Source organism: Balaenoptera physalus (assembly GCF_965194825.1).
Source record: "Balaenoptera physalus genome assembly, chromosome: 5".
Classification (NCBI taxonomy): Eukaryota; Metazoa; Chordata; class Mammalia; order Artiodactyla; family Balaenopteridae; genus Balaenoptera; species Balaenoptera physalus.
In genome coordinates, this window is record NC_138884.1 from 10,523,864 (window position 1) to 10,538,235 (window position 14,372).

Sequence of the window (14,372 nt, forward strand, 5' to 3'; positions counted from 1 at the left end):
CCTCTTTGTTTCCTGGTGCACGAGGAGAGGGGATTCAGAGCGCCGCTTAAATGAGCTCCAGAGATGGGCGCGAGCCGCGGCCATCAGTGCGGACCCCAGAGACGGGCATGAGACGCTAAGGCTGCTGCTGCCGCCACCAGGAAGCCTGTGTGCGAGCACAGGTCACTCTCCACACCTCCCCTCCTGGGGGTCTGTGCAGCCCGCCACCGCCAGGCTCCCGTGATCTGGGGACAACTTCCCCGGGAGAACGCACGGCGCGCCTCAGGCTGGTGCAACGTCACGACACCTCTGACGCCGCAGGCTCGCCCCGCATCCGTACCCCTTCCTCCCCCCGCCTGAGTGAGCCAGAGCCCCCGAAGCAGCTGCTCCTTTAACCCCGTCCTGTCTGCGCGAAGAACAGATGCCCTCAGGTGACCTACACGCAGAGGCGGGTCCAAATCCAAAGCTGAACCCCAGGAGCTGTGCGAACAAAGAAGAGAAAGGGAAATCTCTCCCAGCAGCCTCAGAAGCAGCGGATTAAAGCTCCACAGTCAACTGGATGTACCCTGCATCAGTGGAAAACCTGAATGGACTACAAATATCCCAAATTGAGGAGGTGGACTTTGGGAGCAAAGATATATATTTTTTTCCCTTTTTCTCTTTTTGTGAGTGTGTATGTGGATGCTTCTGTGTGTGACTTGGTCTGTATAGCCTTGCTTTTACCATTTGTCCTAGGGTTCTGTCCGTCTGTATTTTTTTTTTTTTTTACTTTTTAAAATTTTTTTCTTAATTATTTTTTACTTTAATAACTTCATTTTATTTTATCTTACTTTATTTTATTTTATCCTCTTTCTTTTTTTCTTTCTATTTTTTTCTACCTTTTATTCTGAGCCGTGTGGATGAAAGACTCTTGGTGCTGCATCCAGGCATCAGGGCAGTGGCTCTGAAGAGGGAGAGCCAACTTCATGACACTGGTCCACAAGAGACCTCCCAGCCCCACATAATACCAAATGGTGAAAATCTCCCAGGGATCTCCATCTCAACGCCAAGACCCAGCTTCACTCAACGACTGGCAAGCTACAGTGCTGGACACCCTATGCCAAACAACTAGCAAGACAGGAACACAACCCCATCCATTAGCAGAGAGGCTGCCAAAAATAATAATAAGGCCACAGACACCCCAAAATACACCACCAGAAGTGGACCTGCCCACCAGAAAGACAAGATCCAGCCTCATCCACCAGAACACAGGCACCAGTCCCCTCCACCAGGAAGCCTACACAACCCACTGACCCAACCTTAGCCACTGGAGACAGACAAAAAAAACAACGGGAACTATGAACGAGCAGCCTGCGAACAGGAGACCCCAAACACAGAAAGTTAAGCAAACTGACAAGACAGAAAAACACACAGCAGATGAAGGAGCAAGGTAAAAACCCACCAGACCTAACAAATGAAGAAGAAATAGGCAGTCTACCTGAAAAAGAATTCAGCATAATGATAGTAAAGATGATCCAAAATCTTGGAAATAGAATGCAGAAAATACAAGAAATGTTTAACAAGGACCTAGAAGAACTAAAGAGCAAACAAACAATGATGAACAACACAATAAATGAAAATAAAAATTCTCTAGAAGGGATCAATAGCAGAATAACTGAGGCAGAAGAACGGATAAGTCACCTGGAAGATAAAATAGTGGAAATAACTACTGCAGAGCACAATAAAGAAAAAAGAATGAAAAGAATTCAGGACAGTCTCAAAGACCTCTGGGACAACATTAAACGCACCAACATTCAAATTATAGGGCTTCCAGAAGAAGAAGAGAAAAGGAAAGGGACTGAGAAAATATTTGAAGAGATTATAGTTGAAAACTTCCCTGATATGGGAAAGGAAACAGTTAATCGAGTCCAGGAAGCACAGAGAGTCCCATACAAGATAAATCCAAGGAGAAACATGCCAAGACACATATTAATGAAACTATCAAAAATTAAATACAAAGAAAAAATATTAAAAGCAGCAAGGGAAAAACAACAAATACACACAAGGGAATCCCCATAAGGTTAACAGCTGATCTTTCAGCAGAAACTCTGCAAGCCAGCAGGGAGTGGCAGGACAAATTTAAAGTGATGAAGGAGAAAAACCTACAACCAAGATTACTCTACCCAGCAAGGATCTCATTCAGATTTGACGGAGAAATTAAAACCTTTACAGACTAGCAAAAGCTAAGAGAATTCAGCACCACCAAACCAGCTTTACAACAAACACTAAAGGAACTTCTCTAGGCAGGAAACACAAGAGAAGGAAAAGGCCTACAATAACAAACGCAGAACAATTAAGAAAATGGGAATAGGAACATACATATCAATAATTACCTTAAATATAAATGGATTAAATGCTCCAACCAAAAGACACAGACTGGCTGAATGGATATAAAAACAAGACCGGTATATATGCTGTCTACAAGAGACCCACTTCAGACCTAGGGAAACATACAGACTGAAAGTGATGGAATGAAAAAGATATTCCATGCAAATGGAAATCAAAAGAAAGCTGGAGTAGCAATTCTCATATCAGACAAAATAGATTTTAAAATAAAGACTATTATAAGAGACAAAGAAGGACACTACATAATGATCAAGGGATTGATCCAAGAAGAAGATATAACAATTGTAAATATTTATGCACCCCACATAGGAGCACCTCAATACATAAGGCAAATACTAACAGCCATAAAGGTAAATCGACAGTAACACAATCATAGTAGGGGACTTTAACACCCCACTTTCACCAATGGACAGATCATCCAAAATGAAAATAAATAAGGAAACAGAACCTTTAAATGATACATTAAACAAGATGGATTTAATTGATATTTATAGGACATTCCATCCAGAAACAACAGAATTCTTCTCAACTGCACATGGAACATTCTCCAGGATAGATCATACCTTGGGTCACAAATCAAGCCTTGGTAAATTTAAGAAAATTGAAATCATCAAGTATCTTTTCCAACCACAACACTATGACACTAGATATCAATTACAGTAAAATATCTGTAAGAAATACAAACACATGGAGGCTAAACAACACACTACTTAATAACCAAGAGATCACTGAAGAAACCAAGGAGGAAATAAAAAAATACCTAGAAACAAATGAGAATGAAAACAAGATGACCCAAAACCTATGGGATGCAGCAAAAGCAGTTCGAAGAGGGAAGTTTATAGCAATACAATCCTACCTTAAGAAACAAGAAACGTCTCAAATAAACAACCTAACCTTACACCTAAAGCAATTAGAGAAAGAACAAAAAAACACCAAAGTTAGCAGAAGGAAAGAAATCATAAAGATCTGATCAGAAATAAATGAAAAAGAAATGAAGCAAACGATAGCAAAGTTCAATAAAATTAAAAGCTGGTTCTTTGAGAAGATAAACCAAAATGATAAACCATTAGCCAGACTCATCAAGAAAAAAAGGGAGAAGACTCAAATCAATAGAATTAGAAATGAGAAAGGAGAAGTAACAACTGACACTGCAGAAATACAAAGGATCATGAGAGATTACTACAAGCAACTCTATACCAATAAAATGGACAACCTGGAAGAAATGGACAGATTTTTAGAAATGCACAACCTGCCGAGACTGAACCAGGAAGAAATAGAAAATATGAACAGACCAATCACAAGCACTGAAATTGAAACTGTGATTAAAAATCTTCCAACAAACAAAAGCCCAGGACCAGATGGCTTCACAGCGAATTCTATCAAACATTTACAGAAGAGCTAACACCTATCCTTCTCAAACTCTTCCAAAATATAGCAGAGGGAGGAACACTCCCAAACTCACTCTATGAGGCCACCATCACCCTGATACCAAAACCAGACAAAGATGTCACAAAGAAAGAAAACTACAGACCAATACCACTGATGAACATAGATGCACAAATCCTCAACAAAATACTAGCAAACAGAATCGAAAAGCACATTAAAAGGATCATACACCATGATCAAGTGGGGTTTATCCCAGGAATGCAAGGATTCTTCAATATAGGCAAATCAATCAATGTGATACACCATATTAACAAATTGAAGGAGATAAACCATATGATCATCTCAATAGATGCAGAGAAAGCTTTTGAAAAAATTCAACACTGATTTATGATAAAAAACCTGCAGAAAGTAGGCATAGAGGGAACTTCCCTCAACATAATAAAGGCCATGTATGACAACCCCACAGCCAACATCGTCCTCACTGGTGAAAAACTGAAACCATTTCCACTAAGATCAGGAACAAGAGAAGGTTGCCCACTCTCACCACTATTATTCAACATAGTTTTGGAAGTTATAGCCACAGCAATCAGAGAAGAAAAAGAAATAAAAGGAATCCAAATCAGAAAAGAAGAAGTAAAGTTGTCACTGTTTTCAGATGACATGATACTATACAGAGAATCCTAGGATGCTACCAGAAAACTACTAGAGCTAATCAATGAATTTGATAAAGTACCAGGATACAAAATTAATGCACAGAAATCTCTAGCATTCCTATACACTAATGATGAAAAATCTGAAAGTGAAATTAAGAAAACACTCCCATTTACCACTGCAACACAAAGAATAATATATCTAGGAATTAACCTACCTAAGGAGACAAAAAACCTGTATGCAGAAAACTATAAGACAATGATGAAAGAAATTAAGGATGATACAAATATATGGAGAGATATACCATGTTCTTGGATTGGAAGATCAACATTGTGAAAATGACTCTACTACCCAAAGCAATCTACAGATTCAATGCAATCCCTATCAAACTACGACTGGCATTTTTCACAGAACTAGAACAAAAAATTTCACAATTTGTATGGAAACACAAAAGACCCCGAATAGCCAAAGCAATCTTGAGAAAGAAAAACGGAGCTGGAGGAATCAGGTTCCCTGACTTCAGACTACATTACAAAGCTACAGTAATCAAGACAGTATGGCACTGGCACAAAAACAGAAATATAGATCAATGGAACAGGATAGAAAGCCCAGAGACAAACCCACGCACATATGGTCACCTTATCTTTGATAAAGGAGGCAAGAATATATAGTGGAGAAAAGACAGCCTCTTCAATTAGTGTTGCTGGGAAAACTGGACAGGTACATGTAAAAGTATGAAATTAGAACACTCTCTAACACCAAACAGAAAAATAAAATGGATTAAAGACCTAAATGTAAGGCCAGACACTATCAAACTCTTAGAGGAAAACATTGGCAGAACACTCCATGACATAAATCACAGCAAGATCCTTTTTGACCCACCTCCTAGAGAAATGGAAATAAAAACAAAAATAAACAAATGGAACCTAATGAAACTTAAAAGCTTTTGCACAGCAAAGGAAACCATAAACAAGACTAAAAGAGAACCCTCAGAATGGGAGAAAATATTTGCAAATGAAGCAACTGACAAAGGATTAATCTCCAAAATTTACAAGCAGCCCATGCAGCCGAATATCAAAGAAACAAACAACCCAATCCAAAACTGGGCAGAAGACCTAAATAGACATTTCTCCAAAGAAGATATACAGATTCCCAACAAACACATGAAAGAATGTTCAACATCATTAATCATTAGAGAAATGCAAATCAAAACTACAATGAGATATCATCTCACACCAGTCAGAATGGCCATCATCAAAAAATCTACAAACAATAAATGCTGGAGAGGGTGTGGAGAAAAGGGAACGCTCCTGCACTACTGGTGGGAATGTAAATTGATACAGCCACTATGGAGAACAGTGTGGAGATTTCTTAAAAAACTAAAAATAGAACTACCATACAACCCAGCAATCCCACTACTGGGCATATACCCTGAGAAAACAATAATTCAAAAAGAGTCATGTACCAAAATGTTCATTGCAGCTCTATTTACAATAGGCAGGACATGGAAGCAACCTAAGTGTCCATCAACAGATGAATGAATAAAGAAGATGTGGCACAAATATACAATGGAATATTACTCAGCCATAAAAAGAAATGAAATTGAGTTACCTCTAGTGAGGTGGATGGACCTAGAGTCTGTCATACAGAGTGAAGTAAGTCAGAAAGAGAAAAACAAATACAGTATGCTAACACATATATATGGAATCTAAGAAAAAAAAAAAACGGTCATGAAGAACCTAGGGGCAAGACAGGAATAAAGACACAGATCTACTAGAGAATGGACTTGAGGATATGGGGAGGGGGTAGGGTAAGCTGTGATAAAGTGAGAGAGTGGCATGGACATATATACACTACCATACGTAAAATAGATAGCTAGAGGGAAGCAGCAGCAGAACACAGGGAGATCAGCTTGGTGCTTTGTGACCACCTAGAGGGGTGGGATAGGGAGGGTGGGAGGGAAGGAGACACAAGAGGGAAGAGATATGGGAACATATGTATATGTGTAACTGATTCACTTTGTTATAAAGCAGAAACTAACACACCATTGTAAAGCAATTATACTCCAATAAAGATGTTAAAAAAAAAAAAAAGCAACTACAGTTATTTACTTTTTCAATTAATGAACAGACAGGCCGTGTAGCTCCAAAACCCGAACTCCTAGCTACGATGAAATATTATTTATCAAATTTCTTGACAAAAACTTCTTACTAAAACATTAAGTTGAGCTGCTAACAGAAGGTAAAATTCAGTTTTAAAAAATTAATACTCTCAATATGCAATGTAAAATATGTTATGAGTAAATATTGAGCTATCTCTACTATTATTTAAATGTTTGTCACCATTTTATCAGAAAAAAGTTAGAGGCTGAAAGAATTGTTGATATATATGTGAGTGGTATATTTACAAGAGCAAAAATCAGACAGAATATCATTTTAACCACAGGTTATTAAATCTGCAAACACTAAACTGATTAACTTTTTGTTACTGGGTAAAATAGCTTATTATGAATTCAATGCATAACATTTTTCAGGTTTAGACTTTTCCATTAGAGTGGTTCTTACAGAATATAATGATAAAATTGTCAGAAATAAATTGTTCATATTTTTCCCCTAAATATGTGGCACAGAAATTACAGTTTTCACAATGGTTTGAAACACCATCACTTGAGTTTCTTTCTTCACTCCTTTTGACCAATCAATGAAACTTTTGCCTGGGGCACAGGCCTACTCTTCCTAGCTTTATACTGGAAATGGTCATCTCTCCCAATCCCCAGCAACAGAATTTATCATTCTCATGATAAAAAGTAATGATCCAGGGACTTCCCTGGTGGCACAGTGGTTAAGAATCCGCCTGCCAATGCAGGGGACACGGGTTCGAGCCCTGGTCCGGGAAGATCCCACAAGCCGCGGAGCAACTGAGCCCATGTGCTACGACTACTGAGCCTGCGTCCCTAGAGCCCGTGCTCCACAATAATAGAAGCCACCGCAATCAGAAGACTGCGTACCGCAATGAAGAGTAGTCCCTGCTCAACGCAACTCGAGAAAGCCGCGAGCAGCAGTGAAGACCCAATGCAGCCATAAATAAATAAATAAATAAATAAATAAATTTTTTTTTAAAAAGTAATAATCCAGTAAGTCTCTGGGCAGATGTTACACTTAGTTATGATGTTTTATTGACCCTGCATTATTCCACAGAGAATTTGGAGAGGAATAAAAGATTATTTCCTTATCACAACAAATGAATAGCCTTTGCTTTGTCTAACACTGTCTTTTTTCTACCTTTAATTAAAGCACTAAATGTTTATTTGTGTTCTTTTAATTACTTTTAAAGCATCCATTATTTCTGGATTATATTATTGAACTCTCAGTAAATCAATATAGCGCTCTGTATTTATTTTTTTCAACCATTCTCGCTTCTTTAATTTGGTTCATTTATATCTCCCTTTGGGTTTTTTTTTTTGTTTTTTTTTTTGAGTAGAACTCCTGATTTTTATGTCAGAGGGAGAAAAAACAAAGAACACACAGAATATTCTGTATTTAAGATGCTGCAACTGTCTCAATGGTCTCAAGGAGTAGGTGGGGTGGGTACATGCTTGTGTGTGAGTGTGTGTATGAGTGTGTGTGTTGGAAAACTGTATACTGAGGATAATTCCTAATTCTAGTTCTGCTGAGAAACTGAAACTGGCTGCACAATCACTGTAAACACCTTGTACAATAGTCCCTTTCCTCTAACAACTGTGTGTACTATTTGTAGTTTGGAAGCACAGAAGAAAATACGCTTTAAAGTGCATGGGATATGGTGGCAGACTGACCTAGTGGCAGATGATATCCGTGAGATTTTGAGCAATTTAGATGTCTCAACTGGAATATGGTAATGATAAAACCTTTCTCAGAGTGTTGTACTAAATGAGGTGATAAACATAAATTAGCCTATAATGACCACAGCACACATAGTACCAAATACTTACTGAGCATCTACTAGGCAGCTAAACTGTCTTAAGTACTTTATTTTTGTTATCTAAATAGCCTAATAAATGCACATCATATATTGTCTCAATACATATTACCTATTGTTTTTGTTATAGACTTTCATCTTCTTGCTAATTTTTTTTTTTTAATGCTTTTCTTGGAAAAGACTGAAACAAACAAAAACCTTAAGAATGACTGCTTTTCCCTTATCTGACTGGCCACCTTTGACTCCCCGATGAACTGCAGTGTTTTGCTTTGCTCAAACTGGTGCACAGGCTCTCCTCTTTGTTCCCTTTCTCTCAGCTGCCTAGAAACACAGCCGAAAACTTTTGTACCAAATGATAGATGGGCCTGTTACACCCTGAGTACATCCTTGTGATTTAGATAAGAGGCAAATGCTACAGAACTATCAGTGCAAATGCTACAAATACAATGTTCTAATTGTGTTTAACTGAAGACTTTGAAGCAGAAGCAGTGTTATATTTAGACCATATCAAGGGTGAGAAATATTCACAGAACCAGTACTTGAAGATAAATATACTGTTCTTGATATTTATAATGTTGGTAAAGAAACACCTCTTATCCTTGCAATAACTAGCTTCTCATAAATGAAGCAGAACAAGTTATATATTAAAATCCCTGACTTTTCCTTTGTAGACTCTTGGGTCAACCTCACAAAAGGGTCAGTACTGTACCTGTGAAACTCTAGACTGCTAGATCAGTCAATTATAACCTCGTCATAAAAAATAAAACACAGGGAAAATATAGAGAACTGAGATCTTAGAAGTGGCAAATACCAATAGTGTAACATTACTACAGATTTTCCTTGACGTACAACGGGGGTTACAACCCAATAAACCCTACGTAAGTTGACAACCTCCTATATGGAAAATGCATTTAATACAACTAATCTACCCAACATCACAACTTAGCCTAGCCTACCTTAAATGTGTTCAGAGCAATTACATTAGCCTACAGCGGGGCAAAATAATCTAACACAAAGCCTATCTTATAATATAGTATTAAATATCTCATGTAGTATATTGAACGCTGTCATGAAAGTGAAAAACAGAATGGGTGTACAGCTATAGAACGGTTGTGTGTTGGTTGTTTACCCTCCTAATCGCATGGCTGACTGGGAGCTATGCTAGCTGCCACCGCCCAGCATCATGAGAGAGTATCGTACTGCGTACTGCTGGCCTTGGAAAAGATCAGAATTCAAAATACGGTTTCTACTGAATGCATATCACTTTCACACCATCATAAAGTCAAAAAATCCTAAGTTGAACCATCATAAGTCAGGGGCTGTGATATACTGTCATAAATACAATCACTGGTAGCATTGTGACTTGCTTCCAAAAATGTGCAATATATTTGTGTTTAAAGGGCTATAAGATTTTGGAAGGCAAATTTAGAATTAAGTTGTTCTGTATTAAGAACTGACCTTAAAATGATGATTTCTGTCATACTGTTTATCCATGAGCACCTCCAAATTTTGATTGAAAACTATGATCCAGAAAAATGTTTCTCTACAGCCTAATTCAGAGATAGAGATTCTATGGTTTGTGTTATATTACCAAATATGCAATCATATTGCCAATATTAACCTACTCAACTAATCAAAAGAAAGTAATTAGCAGTATAAATCCAATCAACATAATTATGTATAGTACTTATATCAGGAATCATAGACTGTACAACGCTATATAAATGCTAGATAAATAAAAAGTTAGATAAATAAAAGTAAAACACAAGGTAGTAAATGTGATAAAAGGGCATAAGGAAAGTTAAAGTAAAATGTTCAGAATGGGGTATGATGACTTCTGGCTAGAGGAAACATCGTTAGAACTGGGTCTGAATATTCTGGTTAGACTGGGAACTTCAGGGAAAGGACACATCATGGACAAAACAGAGTGGCCGGGAAGTGAATTTGTCTGGCTGGAGAATAGGGTATGAAGATAGAGGAGTATCCTGATAGCCATTCAGTAGGGTTTAAACATTCAAAAATTGTTCTGTGTATCACACAGAAAAGTTATACAGTACATATTTTGTTTGAAAAAGAATGTTCTGGAAACGATGTACAGAACAGTTTGGAAGGAAGGGAAGCAGAGATGAATGGATCATGTAGGGGATTAGTCACAGCAGTAATCCGGAGAGAGGTAATGAGATGACTAGAGGAACGGGAGTGGAAATGGAGCCAAGGGATTGGTGTTGAGAGCTACTGTAGAAGTTGAATGGACAGAATTTAGCAACTGTTATTTATGACTGTGATAACTCAGATTTTATCCTACTTGCAAGCTAACAAGTTAGCCTGCCACAGCTTTACGGATGCTGGCCAAAGACACAAGAGTCCTTGACCAAAGGGACAGGGACAAATGACTTTAATCCTCATAATAAAAGCAGTAGCCAGCGTATCATCATTTTCTTGACCAGATTCCACAAGCCCTAATTCCCACAGAGAGGTTCAGGTAATGCCTACACAGCCAGTGGGTTGCATTATAGAAGAGGAATCCACGGCTTAAGCAACCTGAATCTTTTATAATCGCCAGTTAACATGTCTTTCCTTTGCCCCAGAAAGAGACACTATCTCTACCCAAGGCTGTAAGCACATCCGCCCTTTGTTTTAGAGAGAGAAACTATTTCTCTCTTCCAAGCTGTTCACTGTACAAAAATCCTTGAAACATAGCCTCAAATACAAGGCACAAGGTGCCTTGCTTGCAAAATGTGCAGAAATGTGAGCTACTTGTTCTCTCAGCACTGCTTGGATGTGGGCAAATGACATAGGACATGGGATAAAAACAACCAGGTTTTGAGTTTGACTGACTAGGAAAATGGGGACCATTATTATAGCAATATAGTAAAAGAGGAGGAAGTAGATTTTAAGGGCCAAGTCATTTTTTGCTATGTTGAGTCTGAGGTGCTTCCGTAAATATATGTTGAAAATGTGATACTAGAGTTAAGACTTCAGCAACATAGAGATATGTTTTGAATATTTACTCCATAGAGGTATTTGAGGAAGTTGTCAGGGCTCAGAAAACTAAGAAACAGACGCAAGTGAAGAAAAGACAAGCTGGCATCACATGAAGAACCTTCTGAGTTAGGAGGCATGGCAGGAAAAAGAGGGAAAAAGCTAAGGCAAAGTAAGAGATGGAGTATGAAAAACAGCTAGCAACAGTGTTTCAGCAGCTAAATGAAAAAGGCCTTTTACTAATGGGTTGGTACTACTGCTAGCAGTTTCAAGCAATGAAAAAAGAAAAGGAGGAAGAGAACCACATTACATGTACTTTCAGTATTAAGCATTTTTTGCTTGGGGGATGCATGTATGTTTATTAAACGTTTGTTTAAGTTTGTTGAATAGTCCAGAAAAAGATGGAGGAAAAAGTCAAATTTCAGGTGATAAAGAATAAGCAAGACCACTGGAGGCCATGACAGCAGACAAAATTTTGTGAGGCTATGAGTAGGGAACGTTGTTGGGACATTTAATTTTGAGACCAACAGGATTTGAGATGAGTAGGGTTTTTGATTTTTGTTTGCTATTCTAAAGAAACGAAGAGGCTTATTAACGATTTCAATAGGAGCAGAATTTCACAATTCTGAGAGGGCAGAGAGGGGTTGGTTCATAGAATAAGATCTCAAAAGACAGAGAAAGGGATGGAGTCAAGAACACGGGTGATGTTTACTTTGGGAGAGGCAGGACACATTAACATGCAAAAACCTTTCTAGATGGAGACAAGAGAACTCAAAGGAGCCTGCAGCAAGAAGTCCCTATTTTCTAGGTAAGATAGTAATGAGATCACACAGATGAAATGCTTAGGGGTGGAAAAGACAGGGGAGGGGACTTATATTTATTAAATAATCTTGTAAAGTAGTCAGTCATCCCATTTTATTGATGATAAACACGAATGTCAGAGATTACATTTTTGCCTAAAGTCACAAAAAGATGATGAATAGTCAAGGTGGGTTCAAAACCTTATCAATCTTATGCTAAAGCTAAGTTTTTAATTGTTGTGGTCTTTAGGGAAGTGGACCACAGTGGACTCTGAAAAATAAAATATCAATCAGAAAGTAATAAAACAACTGCTGAGAAGCTGGGAGTGCCAAGTGGAATCTGGGTATCATCACTTGTTAGTTGAATCAACCAGCCCAATATCCTGATTTTCTTTAGCCTAAATTTTGAGGCTTTCACATGGGCTGAAACAGTTCATTGTGAACTGTTTTACAGCAATAATGTAAGAGTGCTCAACAGATAAAGAAGTGAAAAACCACCACTGCCTCAGAGAGTTCTACTGCCAGTTTCTCCTCTAGGCTGACCTTCTGGGCCTTATAGCTAGTTTGTCAACAAAGAATCTGGCTGGCCCAGATTATCTGACATTAACTAAAAGCCAAATCTAAAACACATAAATAATACCATACGTGTCTACAAAACCACCTTCTAGTCAACCAAATTTCTAAATCATACAATAAAAATTTTTAAGTAATTCCAAGTATTTGGAAACAAGAAAAAAGTCACTTTGACATAAAATTGACATATATAAAGGAGACTATGCATAATGCATTTTTAAATGAAATTCAAACTTGAAATTTGACTTTTAAGATAAAAACAATTCAATATAAATCTATATTTAATTATTCTGAATATTATATATGTTTTAACCTCCTTCTAAACAAACTTGTTTTGGTTACCTTCATTTTAGATTCCTCTTAATTTTGTTTAATTTTGATATCTCTGAAATTTAAGTCCAGGGAACTATTCCATCTTCTGTCACCCTAACCTTTCTAAGTGCTGGCATTCTTTTATTCGGTGTGGCTTTCCTATTTCCATTTTTTACATCTCAAAGCATAACTTGGTGTGGAGTGTCCATGAATCCCATCTCCGTGGAAACCAAGACATAGGCAGCAGAAAGGTGATTTTGTAAGAAAGTCCACTAGAGCAGAAGAGCCAGTGCACACAATTTACTTTCCTAGCAGACTCAGCAACTTACCCTGGAAAAGAACGTCTGCCTCTGTTGAATTTTACTAGGCAAATGGAATATTTGAAGGCCGTTGGATGTTTCAAACAAAACAAAACAAAAGGTAGAACTGTGTTGGTGTTCTCACGTGCTTATGCCCAGAAAGTAGCAGGCTGAGCTTCCCTGTGACTAACTGGTATCACAGTGCAATTCCTGCCCAGAACTGACAATCCAGTCATTTTAAAGCTTTTCATCATCATCACACTGTAATTGCTATAAAGTATAAAATAACTACTTTTTATAAGAAACTTTAAAAAAATCTCTGTGTAAACAGATAAAAGTGGTTCCTGCCCATCATTCCCTGTCCCCCAGTACCGGGGACTTAGGCGCATCAAAGGAATTCATGGAGCTCCTTGGAGCAGGTGTGAAAACCGCAATGATCAACTACATCAATGTTTCCCTCAAAAGAGAGATACCAACATTTTACTTCAGGAAAAAAGCAGCCTGATATAATAGAATATCACTAGTTAAGAAACTTCTCGAAGCCACTTTCAAGGTACTGTCGATAAATTATTGTAATTTGACAGATTATCTAATCTATATGTCACCTGCATACCTGTAAAATGAGACTTTCAAAACACACATACCCACCAGTTACACACAGGTGTTTTAAAACAAGTGTTCCCCGAGTATCTAAATGTGAAAGCTTAGATCTTCAATTTTACGTTCTTCACAGACAAGCACAATATGTATTGAATGGATTAATAAATTAACAAACAAGATTGACATGGGTTAATCTGAATCACATTCAGAACAGAAATCATTTCCATAAATATTTAAAGATGAACCTGCACATCCATTACCCTTAAACCTCTCTGTAACTGATATCCCAATTTCACTCTTAGTAGCTATTCAGCCTTAGGTGTTAAGCACACCTCTCTCCTCTGGTCTTCTCTTTCAATTTCACAGCTACTTCTGGCAGGAAAGACAACTGCCTTTGTGAGTGTGAATACATAACACTGTGGAGTGCAAGGCACCTGAGAAAAGAGGA

At 37.9% G+C, this 14,372-nt stretch overlaps 1 protein-coding gene across 3 annotated transcripts in view; it reads right to left on the minus strand.

The window, feature by feature from the left end:
• Nucleotides 1-14,372, minus strand: part of SNCA (synuclein alpha) — a 136,744-nt gene that overhangs the window by 24,664 nt on the left and 97,708 nt on the right. The gene's annotated exons all lie outside the window — the stretch shown is intronic.